General features: G+C 37.1%; 1 long non-coding RNA gene across 1 annotated transcript; it reads left to right on the plus strand.

The window, feature by feature from the left end:
- The first annotated feature begins 995 nt into the window (after positions 1-995).
- Positions 996-5669, plus strand: Gm35251. Its single transcript, XR_389317.2, has 2 exons — positions 996-1246; positions 5514-5669. It is a non-coding gene; the product is annotated as a predicted gene, 35251 (long non-coding RNA).
- Positions 5670-18220: the final 12551 nt, after the last annotated feature.

The raw sequence follows: 18220 nt of genomic DNA on the forward strand, positions 1-18220 counted from the left end.
CACATTTTTAGGCTCAAAGTAAAGGTAATTACATGCCAAATGAAGTTGCAGTCCATAATTTCTATTTTATTAGATCTTGTTTACATATGATACCTCATGTTTTAGAAAAATGTTCAAATAGAACAGAGTCTACCAAAAAGTCATACTTAAATGTTAACTATACTTTAATTCTTTAAGGCAACAACAGAAGAAAATGAGTCTCAGGTTTTAGGAACTTGTGGTCTATTCCCAATATATAGGAAATTAAATGAACATAGATGTGTGTTGACAGATAAAGAAAAATGTGGCACATGTACACAGTGAAATTGTACTCAATCATAAATAAAAATGAAATCATCATATTTTCAGAAAAAATGATGGAACTAGAAATTATTATCTAAAGCAAAATAATTCAAGAATGTGAGAGGGAGGGGTGTGTGTGTGTGTGTGTATGTGTATATATGTATATGTATATATATATATATATATATATATATATATATATATATGATCAAACTAAAGAGGGAGCAGGAGAAGAAGGTGAGGGAATAAGAGCATCTAAGGAAATGACAAAATAAAGGTTTAACCTTAGAGAAAGAATGGATTTCAGGTTGGGGTAGAGTCAGCGAGAAAGAGAATATTAGAGGGAGAAGAATTAGAATGAAGTATAATGAAGTATATTTTTCAACCGTATGAAAAAACACAATGAAGCACATTACTTTACACTTTAACTTAACAAAAATAGTTTTAAATGAAGTATTTGTTCTCAGTTCTAAAATTGGCATGTTCTTAAAGGTTTTCTTGCACGGTGAGATTTCTTTTGCCTCTGTTGGATATATTTAGAAAATCTCATTACACAGATTATAAGAGAAAAGCTTCTGTGGTTCTCATGACACTGGATCTGAAATAGTTAACTAGATGTCACAAGCCACAAGACAACAGCAAACTGATAGAACCAAGAGAGAAAGGTCAATGGTTTAATCTGGAAATCCTGTGGAAACTCTACTCTGGTGGAGATTGGAGCTGAGCAGGGGACAATCAGTTCCCTACATGAAATTCTTACATCGGAATTCACTCATTCCCTCCTGTAAGGATTTGAAGGGCTCCTCTGTTTGTTATAACAGAGGACAAAGGGAAGGGATGCAGAAGCCATGAGCTCTTTACTTGAAAACAAAGAGCAAGCTGTTGATTCAACGGGAGTCTGCATACCAACAAATAAGACATTGGAAAGGCCCATACCCGGAGGGAAGCAACCTTCCTCATTAAGGTAACCATAAACACCTTTCTTCAGGGAACAGTAAGCATATGTAAAAGTAAAAACCCAGTTGTAATTAGAGCTTTAATCTAAATGCTTTAACAAATCCATTCAGGCCAGTTTATTTAATAGCCACTAACAGGAATTAGAGAATCTTAACAATTAAAGAAAATTTAAAACATCAATAGTTATAGACATAAAACTGATCTTTTTTTTTTCTATTTAAGATTTGCTATTTTCCAGATGCTGTGCTAAGTACTTTATATTTGTTGAATTATTTAATCTTCACAATACACGATGAGACAAATACTTATTTTAACAGCTGCTTTATACATGAAGGAATAATCACTTGTGGTAGCCAAGGCATTTGCCCACAGAAAGGCAGTAAAGCCCTTTCTAAGGAATTGCCCTGGTCTGATGTCATCTTGTTCTTAAGCACTAAACAAAAGGCACAGTGTAAGCAAGTTATTCTCATGATGGCTTCCCCAGCTCCTACAAAAGAATGAGTTAAATAAACTACTAAGAAGGAATTGAAACAATTCAATTTTACATTAGAAATTCAAAATGTGAAATTTGAAAGTTTTGTTCTCAACTTTCTAAAAAAAAAAAAAAAGTAAGTACTTCTAACGAATGATAAGACAGTCTTCCACAAAATATATCTTAGAATTTTCTTATAGATTCAAATTAAAATCTTAATTCTGGGCATAGTACCTCTTTGGGACAAAACCAGGAAAAAAAAAAACCCTTTTGATTACTTTTTATACAATAATTATTCCTGGAATAACTTTGCATTTCGATAACACTGACCACAGCTACAGTTCACGCCATTTTTATTGGTGGTGAAGTTTCGCATGCTTTTAGTACTCACTCACATATTGTGGCAATTCCACTTACCTAAAGTTTTATTCAAAAGACTTATCTGCCGATATGCATAAATACCTGCACTCATATTTTCATGCCTCAGGTACAAGCAAGTGAGCACACAGCAATAGACTTTTTTTATTCCAAGGCCATTACGGCTGAGCAGCTATTTGATGGCTCGGCAGTTACGTTCATGCAGTGTCAGCAACAGCCCAGACAGTGATGATATAAGGGCACTAATGATATTATATTCACTGAGCTGCCATAATAAGTTTCCAGAGAAAGATAACTTAATTGGCAGCCTATTATCAGTAGGTATATGGGTGCTCTGGCGTGCGGAATGCACTCATTGAAGCCAAGGTAATTGAGGCATCAGGTGATTTGAGTAACGGTGATTAGAACCACCTGCGTGCAATGCTCAGCGAGGAAGAACGTGTGTAGGAAAGAAGCCTTTTTATGAGATGTGTAACTGTTGAGACCCCTGGATAACCTTGCATCCTCCCCCGCTTGCTTCCAGATTCACTCTCATGAGAGAAGCAAGAACAGTACAGTTTACGTTATTCCCGAGATGTATTTTGGGGACAATTGCCATGCTTTTTGGGGTGTTGTTGTTGTTGTTGTTGTTGTTTAAATATTTTGTTTATCCTACGGTGAATAAATACCTATTCTTATCAGTGTATATTTATATGTAATCAACATCTGAACCTAAAAGAAGCACAAAGTATCTAGTGTCTATGTAAATACAACAGAATGATAGCTTTCAAAGAAACTCAAAAAGGATTTTAGATTGTGTTAATACTTGGAAGAAATATATCGATATATGTAAATATGTGCAAAAGTATGTGGGGAATTTGAAAGAATATAACGAATAAGAAATATAGACATCTGACTAGTAATAAAAATAATCCTGATTATAAATACCAGAAATATCTATTTTAAAATGTGTTTCAGTTCCTATTGTATCCATGATGACTAGGATGTTTGGGGGAGGGAGGATCCAAATATACAGGAAAGTATAAACCTCTGGGGTTTGTTGAATAAACTATTATAATATAAAAATTACTGTTTTAATCAGAAAATGCTAGAGATTAAATTTTATTCGATGTCCTTTACTCTCCCAGAAAGGGTCACGATATTTGATAAATGAATGAATGAATGAATGAATGCTAACAGATGGGAACTTACAAATGTGATTACAGAGTTGCAGGTATTTCCTTTGGATCAGTTTCCCATAGCAAGTTAAACATATTTACTAGCAAATAGCAGTAAGTGATAAAAACTGTGTCAAGTTATTTTGAAATGTAAAATACATTGGTATACAAGTAGAGACAATCGCAGCTCTAGTTGAAGTTGCTAAGCAAGAGAAACATCACGAATGTGAGTGAAAAACAGACTTGTAGGGAAGGACAGGCTTGGCAGAAGTATGGGATATGACAGGGCGGTGAGTGAGATTAACCAGAACACTTTTGTGGTTGGGTTGATGTCCCCTTCCCTCCACTGGACATCTCCATATCCCCTGCTGGTAGGAGTCTCAGTTAGGGTCTCCCCCACAAACTCCCCAGAATCTCCCTAGTCCCAAGGTCTCCAGCTACTCCCAAAGATGACCCACCACCTATTGCCCTTCTCACTCCCATCCCTCTTCCACACCGCCTCTCCCCAGGCAAGATGTGTGGGGATAAAGAGGAAGCAGAAACTAAGGGGATGGCCAACTAATGACTAGCCCAACTTGAAACACATCTCATGTAACACAGCCAATCCCTGACACTATAGGAGTCCACTGTAACTGTCTCCTGAGAGGCTTCATCCTGCAACTAATGAAAGCGGATACAGAGACCCACAGCCAAATATCAGGCTTTGCTCGGGGAGTCTTGTAGAAGAGCTAGGATAGAAATCAGAACTGGGAGAGAAATCAGAGCTGGGATAGAAATCAGAGAGCAAGAGAGGTCAAGGACACCACAAGGAGACCTACAGAGTCAACTAATCTGGACCTATGGGGGTTCACAGAGACTGAACTACGAACCAAAAAAGCATTCAGGGGCTAGACCTATACATTAGTAGGAGGTGTGCAGTTTAGACTTCATGTGGGTCTCCTAATAATTAGAGCGGGGCTGTCTCTAACTTGATTGCCTGATGTTGGTTCCCCTTCCCCTTACTGGACTACCTACTTGGGCCTCGATGTGAGAGGATGTGCTTAGGCCTACTGGATTTCCCTGGCTGGGGCGGTACCCAAGGGATAACTTCCCCTTCTCCTCACAGATGAGGAGGAATTAAAGGCAGAGTGGGGGTAGGGTGGAGGGGTGGGGGTGGGGGGTTGTAAGGGCAGGACTGGAAGGAGAGGAGGGAGTGAGGCCACGATCAGGATGTAAGTGAATTAAAAAATAAAAATAGAAAAAGATAACCAGCATGCACAAGACACATGTGAAATTATGAATAAGCAAATTTAATTTAAAAATTGTCATTTTAAAAAAGTAAAGGAAAAAATGTAAGATATGCTTAACCCAAACATTGATTCATGAATTTTGTAAAATGAGGGTCATTTTTGTAATAACTGTATTATCTTTGGGGTTTTTAATCAGACTATTCTGAACATTTTGAGAGAATGAGAAAAATAAGCAATCATTATAACACACTGGTAATGAAGCATCAAGAGGGGCATCACTGCAGTGTGACAGCATCCATAGCAGTCCTCTCACAGGTCAGGGACGCTGGAGGCCCAGCCTCATGCCAGGTTATTCTAGCAAAGCTTTGTGAGCATTGTTCCAAAGCATATTTTCCTAATAATTCATATTATTATTTCTTCATAGGTATTTGTGATTTTCCTGTGTATTATGGAAATTTCACTCACCTATACTTTTATAGGAAACTTTTGCATAATATGCATACAGTCACACTGTCATGTTTTCATATATACCCTCATACAACCCAAGACTATTTTATTTCAACATCCTTGTGGTTGAACAATTGCCAACTATTTTGATAGAATTAACCTAAGTAGTCTTGCCCGTAGCCTTTTGATAACATATCCTTCTTTAAAAATTGTTCCTGTATTTTTTAATTATTTAACAAAGAAAGCCCTGGTCAAAACTGAGCATTATCTATTTATTAATCAGTAAAACAATCTTCCTTTCAGTTGATTTCTGTTCTTCTTGTATTATCCCAACCACTTTCCCTTTAACAGCAAAAGGCTCCCATGATGCCTGAATCAATTGGATGCTGGCATCATGGGTGAGCACTGAAGAAGCAGCCTTTGGATAAGGGAACCAAGAGGTCACATCTGCTGAGCAACTCTCAGTGCAATAGAACCCCTAATGTGTCCTGTTAGTGTGCATCACAATAAACTTCCTAATAGGTTCATGAGTGCTGCCAATTATGAAAGAAAACACAGTCATGACCTAAAATGACTTCTTCCATCTACTAGGTCTATGTAAAGAAGAAAGAGGAAAAAGAGGAAGAAAGGCACAAGGAGCCACTGGTTTCCTAGGAAGACCTGCTTTCCTGCTCAGTCTTACATCTTGCTGAAGAAAAGAACCATTAGCAATCTACAATGCTCTTATTAAATAATGATAAACTGGCATAACTACTAGAGCTTATGAGTCTCATAGCTAGAGCAAAATTCTTTATAATTTTCTCACTGTTCACATTTATTTTCAATCTTCGACTTGAAGAGATCAACTTACTTTCCTGTTCTGCTTCTGTTGATCTTTCCAGGCACCTGGGAGGAAAAAAAAAAAAAAACTACATATAATAACTATATATCACCAGCCTTCAATTATTTGCCATGGTTTCTTTTGTGATATTTTTCAAACCCAGGGTCTTCCTTTGAATTTCTACTGTAATCAACAACAATGTGATTCAAACCAAAGATCTGTGGGACTCAGGGGTTAGACAAATAGTAGTGAACAAGAAAAAGAGATATTAGGTAATATCCTATATTTTGGACACTTAAAACCCACCTGTCTTACCATTAATATGTATTTCAATAGTAAGTATGGTATTTTCAGAGTTTAGTAATGTTGTGAAATTATTTATTTTATCTTGGTAAAAGGTCAGGGAAATATTCCCCAAATATAATTTTCACAGAGCTTTTGTGATATGTTCCTTTCTGTCACCTTGCTACTTCAAATTCTATACCAGCTCAGTTCACACACTCATTTACAACTACAATGTCCCCCTTACACTCTCTAAGTGGGACACTATAGGAATGCAAGAGGTCTTTGTATATATTGTTTCTCCTGGCTGAAATACTAATTCTTTTGGACGTCTTTGTAATTGCTTTATAATTTCCCTTCAGTTTATTACTCAAATATCGTTTTCAGTGATATATTCATCTACCAAATAATATGAATTTACAAATTTCTCTCTCACTCTTGGCCTATTTCTACATAACTTACTTTCTTTTCTTCATATATGACTAACCACCATGAAGCACTCTATGCAAGTTATACCTTTCTAGGTATCATATATACTAGAGCTATGCCCCAACCAGAACAGGAACGTTTATCAGCTGAACTGAATACTGCACCTTTAGGGCATATATTACACTATTTTCAAAATAAGGATGAAATGAATATTTGTTAAATAAATGGGAAAGGTAGATTTTTAGAAAAAGAGATTAGATAAGAGAAAACGTGTTGCTTAAATGCATGCTTTAAATGAGCTCTGTGTGTGTGTGTGTGTGTGTGTGTGTGTGTGTGTGTGTGTGGTGATGAAAATCAGACAAAGGTAGGATGCTAGAGACACAGAAAATTAATAATAGACACAATCCTCACAGTGGCAAAAAAAGTATAGACTTTGATAAAATATGGTTTTAAAAATATATACTGCCAATCTAGTATCTACACTCTATTCCCTGGCCAAAGCACTGCCTGCAACCCTGGAGGTCTGCTGCTACCCCAGCCACCTTAAAGGTGAGATCTCTAAGCCCCAAACCCCTGCATTATGGGTTCCCAGTAAGCCCAGCAGCCATACGGTCTGCCCCATCTTCTCTGCATGCCTTCTTTCCTTCCACACCTCTACCAGCAATCCTGGAGGTCTGCAGTTATCAGGAACAAAAAGCTCTGCCAGAATCCCTGGAGGCCTGTTGTTACCAGCTCTTTCTGGAGTCCCAGAGGCCTGCAGCCATCAGGGACACCAGGCCTACCAACACTAGAGACAACTAGATGGCTAAAAGCCAGTGTAAAAAACACAATCAACAAAGCCAAGGCAATATAGCACCAAGAGAACCCAACTATCCGAATAGCAAGCCCTTGATATCCTAACATATCTGAAGCAAAAGAAAATTAACTTATTTCTAATCTTATGAAGATAACAAAAGTAATTAAAGAAGACATAAAAAAATTACTTAAACAATACAGAAAAATACAATCAAACAGGTAGAGGCGTTTAAAACATAGATGAATGAATATAAAGAATACCGGAAAATATAATCAAACAGGTAAAGAAAATGAATAAAATTGTTAAAAACTTGAAATTGAAAGCAGAAGCAATGAATAAACACGAACTGAGGCAATACTGGAGCTTGAAAACCTAGGAAAGAAAACAGAAACTCGGAAGGAGTTACAGAAACAAAGTATGGAGCTGAGATGAAAGGATGGACCATGTAGAGACTGCCATATCCAGGGATCCACCCCATAATCAGCTTCCAAATGCTGACACCATTGCATACACTAGCAAGATTTTACTGAAAGGACCCAGATGTAGCTGTCTCTTGTGAGACTATGTCGGGGCCTAGCAAACACAGAAGTGGATGCTCACAGTCAGCTAATGGATGGATCACAGGGCTCCCAATGGAGGAGCTAGAGAAAGTACCCAAGGAGCTAAAGGGATCTTCAACCCTATAGGTGGAACAACATTATGAACTAACCAGTACCCCTGAGCTCTTGACTCTAGCTGCATATGTATCAAAAGATGGCCTAGTCGGCCATCACTGGGAAGAGAGGCCCATTGGACATGCAGACTTTGTGTGCCCCGGTACAGGGGAACGCCAGGGCCAAAGGGGGGGAGTGGGTGGGTAGGGGAGTGGGGGTGGGTGGGTAAGGGGGACTTTTGGTATAGCATTGGAAATGTAAATGAGCTAAATACCTAATTAAAAAAAAATGAAAAAAAAAAAAAAAGAAAACAGAAACTCTTCAGAAACAGAAAACAGAAACAGATGGACGAGAGAATCTCAGGCTTAGAAGATAATACACAAGAAATCTACGAATAAGGCAAAGAAACTGCAAAACATCCAGAAATTTTGAGGCACTATCAAAAAACTAAACATGAGAATAATAGGAATAAAAGAAGGAGAAGGTTCCCAGCTAAAACGTCCAGAAAATATCTTCAACAAAATCATAGAAGAAAATTTTCCTAACCTAAAGAAAGAGATGGATGTAAATATACAATAGGCTTACAAAGCACCAAGTAGCTTGAACCAGAAAAGAAAATCCTCCCCACCACATAATAATATAAATACTAAATGTGCAGAGTGAAAAAGAAGATTAAAAGCTGCAAGGGAAAAAGATCATGTAAAAGCAGACCTACCAGAATTACAACTGACTTCTCAACAGAGACTCCAAAAGCAGCCCCAAAGAGACACAGATGTCAGTCCAGACTACTATACCCAACAAAACATTCAATAGCTTTTCAAAAAGAGCAAGATATTCAAGACAAAACTAAATTTAAACAACATCTTAGCAGTATTCAAGCTCTACAGAGGATAGTAGAAGGAAAACTCCAACATAAGGAGGGTAACTACACCCAAGAAAACACAAGAAATGAATAATTTCACACTAGCAAACAAAAACAGGCACATACAAGCTACTACCACCAAAATCAAAATATGAAAAACAATCATTAATCATTAATATCTCTCAACATCATTTATTGGACTTACTTCCCCAAGAAAAAGACAGAGTGAGTGCATAAACAGGATCCATTATTCTGCTGCATACAAAAATTACAGCTCAGCAACAAAGATAAACACTACCTCAAAAGAAAGGGCTGGGAAAGGGTTTTTCACAAATGGACCCAAAAAATTGCCTGGAGTAGCCATTCTAAAAACCTAATGAAAGAGATTACTTTCAACCAAAAGTAATCAAAAGAGACAAGAATCATCAAATTTAAAAATCCATCAGGAGAGCATCTCAATTCTGAATGCATATGCCCTAAATGCAAGGGGACCCACATCTGTAAAAGAAACATGACTAAAGCTTAAATCATACATCTAATTAATACACATTAATTAATACACATTAATAGTGGGAGACCCCAACATCCCACTCTCACCAATGGACAGGCTTTGGAAACAGCAACTCAACAGAGAAATAATGAAACAAACAGAGGCTATGAATCAAATGGACCTAACAGATATCTATGGCATATTTTACACAAACACACACACAATATATATATATATATATATATATATATATATATATATATATATATATATGCCTTCTTCTCAACATTTCATGGAACCTTCTCCAAAATTTACCAAAGCAAGCCTCAACAGATACAAGAAGATTAAAATAACTCCTTGTATCTTACTAGGCCATTATGAATTAAAGATGGACTGTAGCAACAACAAAAAACAACAGAAAAGTACACACTCTTAGAAACTTAACCAACTCTCTACTTAGTGACTACTGGGTCAAAGATGAAATAAAGAAAGAAACCAAAGACTTTCTAGAATTCAATGAAAATGAAGGTACAACATACACACACTTATGGGACACAATGAGAACAGTGCTAAGAGGAGAGCTCATAGCACCAAGCACCTTCATAAAGAAACTAGAGAGGTCCCATAGTAGCAACGTGACAGCACATCTGAAAGCTCTAGAAGAAAAAGAAGCAAACATTCAAGAGAAATGGATGGTAGGAAATAATCAAACTCAGGGTTGAAATCAATAAATTAGAGACAAAACAAACAAACAAATAAATCAATACAAATAAGCAAGCAAACTAAAAGCTGGTTCTTTGAGAATGTCAACAAAATAGGCAAACCCTTAGCCAAACTAACTAAAAGGCAGAGAGATAATATTCAAACTAACACAACGAGATATGGAAAGGGAGACATAACAGACACTGAGGGAATCCAAAAATTATTAGGTCTTAGTTCAAAAGCCTGTACTCCACAAAATTTGGAATATATAAATGAAAGGGATGATTTCCTGGATAGATTCTGCTTGTCAAAGTTAAATCAATATCAGGTAAACAATTTAAATAGTCCCATAACCCCTAAGGAAATAGAAGCAGCAATTAAAAGTCTCTGAAGGAAAAAAAAAAAAAAAAAAAAAAAAAAAAGCAAAGCCAGATGGATTTAGCACAGATGCATACCAGACTTTCATATAAGAGCTAATATCAAAACCTCTCAAACTATTCCACAAAACAGGAACAGAAGAAACATTGCTAAATATATTCTATGAGGCCACAGTCACCCTGACACTTAAACCACACAAAGACTCAACTAAGAAAGAGAATTTTAGACCAATTTACCTTAAGAACATTCATGCAAAATACTCAGTAAAATACTCACAAACTGAGTACAAGAACACATCAAAAATATCATCCTCCATGATCATGTAGACTTTGTCCCAGGGATGAAGAGATGATTCAGTGTATGAAAATCCATCAACAGTATCCAACTAAAAGAAAAAACTAGATAGACATCTCATTACCTAAACAATCCAACACCATTTCATGTCAAAAGTCTTGGAAAGATCAGGGTTAAAAGGCACAAACGTAAACACAATAACTACAGTACACAGACAGCCAATAACCAACATCAAATTAGAGAAAAACTTAAAGCAATTCCACTAAAATAAGTGACAAGGCAAGGCTGTGCACACTCCTTATATCTTCAATAAAGTACTTGAAGTTCTACCTAGAACAATAAGACTACTAAGGTCATCAGGGGGATAAAAATTGGGAAAAAGTCAAAAGCTATTATCAGATAGCATTATGTTATAGAAAAATTACCCCAATATTTCTACCAGAGGACTCCTACAACTAATAAACATCTTCAGCAAAGTAGCTAGATACAAAACTAACTCAAAGAAATCAGTATCTCTCCTTTATACAAATGATAAATAGGCTGAGAAAGCAATCAGGGAAGCAACATCATTCAAAAGACCCACAAATCACATAAAATATCTTGGTGTAACTCTAACCAAGCAAATAAAAGACAAACATGACAACATTTCAAGTCTTTGAAGAAATAATTTGATGAAGATATTAGAAGATGAAAAGAACTCCCATGCCCATGGATTGGTAGGATTAACAAAGTAAAAATGACCATCTTTCCAAAAGCAATCTATAGGTTCAAAGCAAGTCCCATCAAAATTCCAACACAATTCTTTATTGAAAGAACAATCTCAATTTCGTATTAAAAAAAAAAAACCATGATAGTGAAAACAATACTGTATAGTAATAAAAGAACATCTGGGGGAAATCACCATCACTAACCTCAAGCTGTACTACAGAGCCATAGTAATAAAAATTGCATGGTTTTGGTATATTAAGAGACAGGTTGATCAATGAAATAAAATAGAAGACTCAGAAATAAACCAAAAACATATAGAGGCTTGATTTTTGACAAAGAAGCCAAAACCATACAACGGGGGAAAAAAGAAAAAGCATCTTCAACCAATGTTGCTGGTCTAACTTGAGCTCTGGATGCAGAAAATGGAAATAAATTCATATTTATTTGCCCAAAACTCAAGTCCGAAAGGAACAAAGATCTCAACATAAAACTGGATACACTAAATCTGATATAAGAGAAAGTGGGGTTTTGCCTTAAACACATTGGTACAGGAGACAGCTTCCAGAACAGAACACCAATAACTCAGTCCCTAAGATCAACAATTAATAAATTGGACTGCAGGAAACTGAAAAGCTTCTATAAGGCAAAGGACATAATTAATAGGACAAAACAGAAGGCTACAGAAGAGAAAAAGTTCTTTACCAACCATATCTGACAGAGGGCTAATATCCAAAATATATTTTAAAAAATCAAGGAGGTAATCACCACAAAACCAAATAACACAATTTTTAAATGCAGCATAGAATTAAGCAGAGAATCCAAGCAGAGAGATCTTTAATGGCTGGGAAGCACATAAATAAATGTTCTGTGTCCTTAGTCATCAGGGGAATTCAAATCAAAACAACTCCTAGATTCTATCTTATACCCTTAAGAGTGGCTAAGATAAAAAACTCAAGTGACATGCTGGCAAGGATGTGGAGCAAGGGGAACACTCCTCCCTTGCTTGTGGGAGTGCACACATATAGAATCACTCTGGAAATCAATCTGACAGTTTCTCAGAAAATTTAGAATAGTTCTACCTCAAGACCCAGCTATACCATTCCTGGACATATACCCAAAGGATGCTCCACTGTGATACAAGAACATTTACTCCATTGTGTTCATAGCAGCTTTATTTGTAATAGACAGAACTAGAAACAACCCAAATATCCTTCAACAAAGAATGAATGTACCCCGGAGCTCTATGTCTCTAGCTGCATATGTATCAAAAGATGGCCTAGTCGGCCATCACTGCAAAGAGAGGCCCATTGGACTTGCAAACTTTGTATGCCCCAGTACAGGGGAATGCCAGGGCCAAAAAGGGGGAGTGGGTGGGTAGGGGAGTGGGGGTGGGTGAGTATGGGGGACTTTTGGTATAGGATTGGAAATGTAAATGAGCTAAATACCTAATAAAAAAAGGAAAAAAAAAAGGAAATGTAGGCACAACTTACTGCTTAAATATGAGAGGTTTCAGGGAAATGGGTTCACTTATTTACATAGTAAAATGGTATTTTAAGTGAAAAAAAATAAAGAAAATGTGGTTTGTTTATACAACGTAATACTACTCCACTTTTAAAAAGAGGGACATCATAAAATTTACAGACAAATGGATGAAGCTAGAAAATATCATCCATAATCCACTATCAATATCCAATATTGATATTGGGTGGTAGCTCAGACCCAAAGAACATGCATTGTATACACTCACTTATAAAGAGATTTTAGCCATGAAGCCAGGGATAACCATGCTGAAATCCACAGGTCTAAAGAAGCTAAGTAACAATGAGGACTCAAGGAAGGGTGCTTGAATCTTCCTTAGGGGAAATAAAATAGTCACTGGAGAACATGGATGAAGAAAGAGAGCTAACTGGGTGGGAAAAGAAATGGGAAGAGCAACAGGGGTGAAGGCATAAATATGTGGGTAGAGCTGGAAAGAAAGGGCTAGGAAAGTGAGTGAAAATCAGCAGCTAGAGGAGGTGGGCATCTCTAAGATGTGCCAGAGACCTAGGATAGAAGAGGTTCCAGGGAGTCTATGATGGTAGTCTAGCTGAGAATCCTAACAGTAGGGAACATGAAGCCTAAAGTGGCCACCTCCTGTATCCAGGCAGGACTCCCACCAGTAGGATAATAACCCTAACCCACCCACAAAACCTTTGTCCCAAAATTTGTTCTCCCCACAAAAAGTGCAGAGACAAAGATAGAAGAAAGACAGAGTGTATAGCCAACAAATGACTGACCCAACTTGAGACCCATCCCACGTGCAAGAACCAATTCCTTGTATAATTAATGATACTCTGTTATGCTTGAAGAAAGGAACCTAGCATAACTGTCCTCTGAGAGGCTCCACCTATCAGCTGACCAAATCAGATGCAACCAAACAATAAATGGAGCTTAGGAAATCTTGTGGAAGAGTTGTGGGAAGGATTGAGGGTCCCAGAGTGAATAGGGATTCCATGGGAAGTCAACAGAATCAAATAACCTGGACCCTTGAGGGCTCTCAAAGACTGGACTACTAACCAGCATGGGCTGAACCTAGGAACCACCTACCAAACCTATGTAGCTGATATGTAGTTTAGTGTTCATGAAGGTCCCCCAACAATTGGAGCAGAGGTTGTCTCTGACTCTGTTGTCTGCCTATGAATCTTGTTCCCCTAACTGGGCTGCCTTGTGTGGGCTCAGCAGGAGAGGATGTGCCTAGTCCTGCAGTGACTTGATTTGCCAGTGTGGAGATGGGGAAGAGGCTATATAAGGGGTGAAATGGGAAGATGGGAGTGCTGCAATCTGGATAATAAATAAATAAAAATAAATAAATAAATAAATAGAAAATGTATACTGCCTCAAAATCATAGATATTATCAAAAATTCAAAAGTAGAAATATGGATTGTTGACAATGATGAGGAAAATTTGGAACCACTTTTCACTGTTAGTGGGAATGTAAAATTACATTAGGAAGTAGTGTATGTAGAAGCTCATCAAAATGTTCAAAACACAGTTAACAAATGGTCCATAAACTACCTTGATAGTACACATCAAAGATTTAAGAGGAGAATATTAAAGAGATATTTCTGTATACTTGTTCACGGCAGTGATGGTTATTCTGAAATAAACAACCCAGACATTCACTGAAGGATGAAAGAGGTAGAAATACTGACATATTCATACATGAACATTTTTTTCTGTTTTATCATGAGTGGAAAACTGGGATCTCTAAAGCACAGATGATCCTCGAAGACATTAAGTTGTTAAATAAGCCAGTTAGAAAATGATGCTAACCATTCCACTCACTGTACAGTTGGTCAGAATCTTAAAAAGAGAAGGTAGAGGACAGAGTTCATGTCATGGATGATCATGATGGCTCAAATGAACCTAATACCATTGAACTCTTAGCTTAAAATGGTTAAGCTCATTAAATGTATAAGTATTATGCTACAATAAAAATGATTAAATTCTTATAGAATATGCCTATGTTTGCTAGGCTTTAGTATTTCCTATTAGCAATTTCTCAGAAGTAAAATTTGATGCATAAGTAAGCTAAAAACAAATTTACGGTATATCAAAGCAAGTTTTCTTGAAAATTAACTTTGTTATACAAATTACCAGTATGCATGATCTTAAGAATTCTAGTAATTATCACCAATGGTCCTATAACTGCTTTAAATACGCAATATAATTCCTACAAAAATATATTTTTTATTTAGAATTTAGGAAAGACCTACTTCAAACAATCTCCTATAATTCAAATCAAGAATCAAGCTTGGCTTGTAGAAATGATCAACACGTCTTAAAAACTATTTTTCAGGTTAATGGAAGATTAAAGGGGAGCTATTGTCATCCCATATGAATCTAAGAATAGCACAGACTAACGTACAAGATAAAATAAAAATGATTTCCTTTTCTTTACTCTCTGAGAAATAAAATCAAAGAGAAGCTCAAACATCACATCAAACGAAGTGTTCTCAACCAATTTCGCAGGCCTGGCGTGCCTCATTAGTTCTGACAGCCTGTTGGGAAGAGACTTGTGGAGGGTCAAACACTTGGCATCAGGCTTGGCTCTGTGTTTGCTTTCTATTTCCATTTTCCAACCATATTTCAAGAACTTCGGAATCGTCCTCTGAATGTCTAGCCCACCCTCTCTAACATCACTCTAACATGCTCCCCGGTACAGTCTCATGACTTGGTGGCCACAACAGCAGGTTCCTTACAAACTCTTAATTTTCTTTACTTGAAATTAAGTGGCTGCATACACGGGACTGAGACCTCACAAAACTACGCAGCATTCTGATAACTGTCCCACATTTAACACGGCTCCCAAGTGGACATCAGAATGACAAATTACCCTTCAATGATGTAAATTCTAAGCACTATAGAAAATCTCTAAGTTCAACTAAAATAATTTATAAAGTACAAGGTTCATTTAACAAGTCATTTCTGTGTAAAATTATAATATTTTATGAGAAAGTGCATATCAATATATATGTCTTGTTGTACACACATGCAAAAACATGTACTGACTTGTGTATTTGGGATGTCTGTGTCCCAGAAATGTTTTTTATTAGCACCCCCATACAGCAGCACCACTCTTGATTAATAAGGATTTTAAATGTCTTTAAGGTACCTGAGGTGTTACTGGCTTAATTAGTAGAAATCCTGACCAAAACTGGCTTAGGTTATTATTATTTTTAACTATACCTCACACAGTAGTCACATTATGACTTGTTCCTTTTCTCTATAGTTTTTCTAGAACTATCTTCCTTCACACACTCGCTTCATCCCCAGATTGAAATGAAGGCAGTGACAACAAATCAACCATTGCATCCAAATGTAACACTGTCCAAAAAAAAAAAAACATGGCCGTGTTTTTCCACATCTCTCCACCAGATCCTTCCAGAACATCTCTTCTGTGGTTTGAATGAGAAATTACACTCATGGGCTCACGCATTTGAACACCTAGTCCCTGGTTATTGGTCCAGTCTGGCTATGGAACCTTTAGGAGGTGGACAGAGCCATGTTGGAGAAAGTATGCCATTGGGATAGTCATTGTGAGTTCGTAAGCCTATACTTCACTTCCTGTTTACTTCCTGGTAGACAGATATGTGCTTCTTCAGCTTCCTGCTCCAGCTGCCTGCCTACCATTTGAGCAGAGAAGAGTACCATGGAAGACAAGATGCTATCCGGAGTACAGAAGCAAGCACACAGGTAACAACCCCAAGCCAAAGAATGAATGCAAAGGATTGCTTTCAACAAGAAAGGAAAGAAAAGTTTGCACAGTTCTGCTGCAGGAGCCTCCCCGGGAAGCTAAGCCTGCAGACTTAAATATTACAAGAACCAAGAGAGACTCCACTAATTTCTGTTCTTTTCTACCATCCAGTTTTGGGTGATTTCCTACAGAAGCCTGAGAAAACTAACACAGCATCCTAATTTTTTTCCTTATATTCCTTATTTGGCCATGTGTTCATTTGTTTCTAAACTAATTACATGGAAGGAAACTGATCAACACCCCTGAATCAGATGAGTCACTTGTGGCAAAAGGCATTGTATGAATATGGGGGTCAATCACAAGGAACAAACCTGTCACATTTGTTCTCTTTTTCCTTTTTCCTTCATATGTTCAATCAAAAAAAAATCTGTAGACTTTGCCTTGCAAAGGTCTTTGTGTATGCATATTTATTTTTTGAATTTTTAATACTTCAAAGCATTGTGATACCATTTGAGAGAGGGGTGAAAAACATGTCCAGAAGTATCCTTAGTATTTGGTACACACTGGAATTTATGTTCTGCATAAATTAATATGTTGAAATTCTAAACCTCCTGGTTATTAGCAGGTAGGGCCTTTGCCAGCTTACTGAGATATGATGGCTTTCTTGTCCTGACTGCTACAGTGTTTCTATAAGAAGAGTACATGAACTCAACTCTACCAGCACCTCACAGTCTCTAGCTCAAAGGAGGCATTGGCAGAGTTTGATTCTGCTAAAACTCAGGCCTCAGACTTCCAGCTTCCAGAGCAGTGAGGAATGAAATTCTACTGCCTATTAGCCACCCTGTCTGTGTTGGTTTGCTACAGTAGCTCAAATGTTTGGGGGTGCCACATATGCCCATTAACTGTTGTTCACGACCTCACAAATAGGTGATTATTTTTACTACTTTCTCATACACTGTCCAAATGTTTCTAGATGAAAATGTTTCTGTATTGCTATGGGTGCATTGCCTGCACATAACGTGTTCCTTGCTTTAAAAAAAAAAAAAAACTCTACACAGTATCCTGAAGATCTTCTCCATAAATACCCTGGATAGCCTTGCACATTTTCCCTGACTTTACCACTCTCTCACATTAAGCCACACAATTTCTCTCCTGTCAGAGAACAACCATTTCCTAATGATCATGCTGCCGTTCAGGGCTGACCCCGAATCGACTGACTAAACAACAGCAGTGGTGATCATTCTAAACCGTAATCTGTTCCTGTCACTTTATTAGAGAGAATCAGATGGTCACATCCATACAGGACTAGCTAAACAATTTGTAGGCACACAAGGAAACTGTAGGATTCATTGTTCAAAAATGTTCTATATTTAATTTTGTAAGGAACTTCCAGACTTATTTCCATATTTGGTTGTATTCATTTTTTTGTATTTTGGATGATTGCTTCTATATGTTCAAAGATAATAAAAGTAAGAAGGGGAAATACTTGCATTATACGCTAAGTTTTACATACACAAATTTTCAGTGTGACTGGCTTTGAACCTGAATTAGATTAAAAAGAAGAAGTGGGGGATTTTCAATGAGATATGGGTCACATGTGGCAATCTTGGAGTAGGAGGTATCACAGGGAAACAGCGGCACTTAGAA

This window comes from Mus musculus, chromosome 5, assembly GCF_000001635.26.
Source record: "Mus musculus strain C57BL/6J chromosome 5, GRCm38.p6 C57BL/6J".
NCBI lineage: Eukaryota > Metazoa > Chordata > Mammalia > Rodentia > Muridae > Mus > Mus musculus.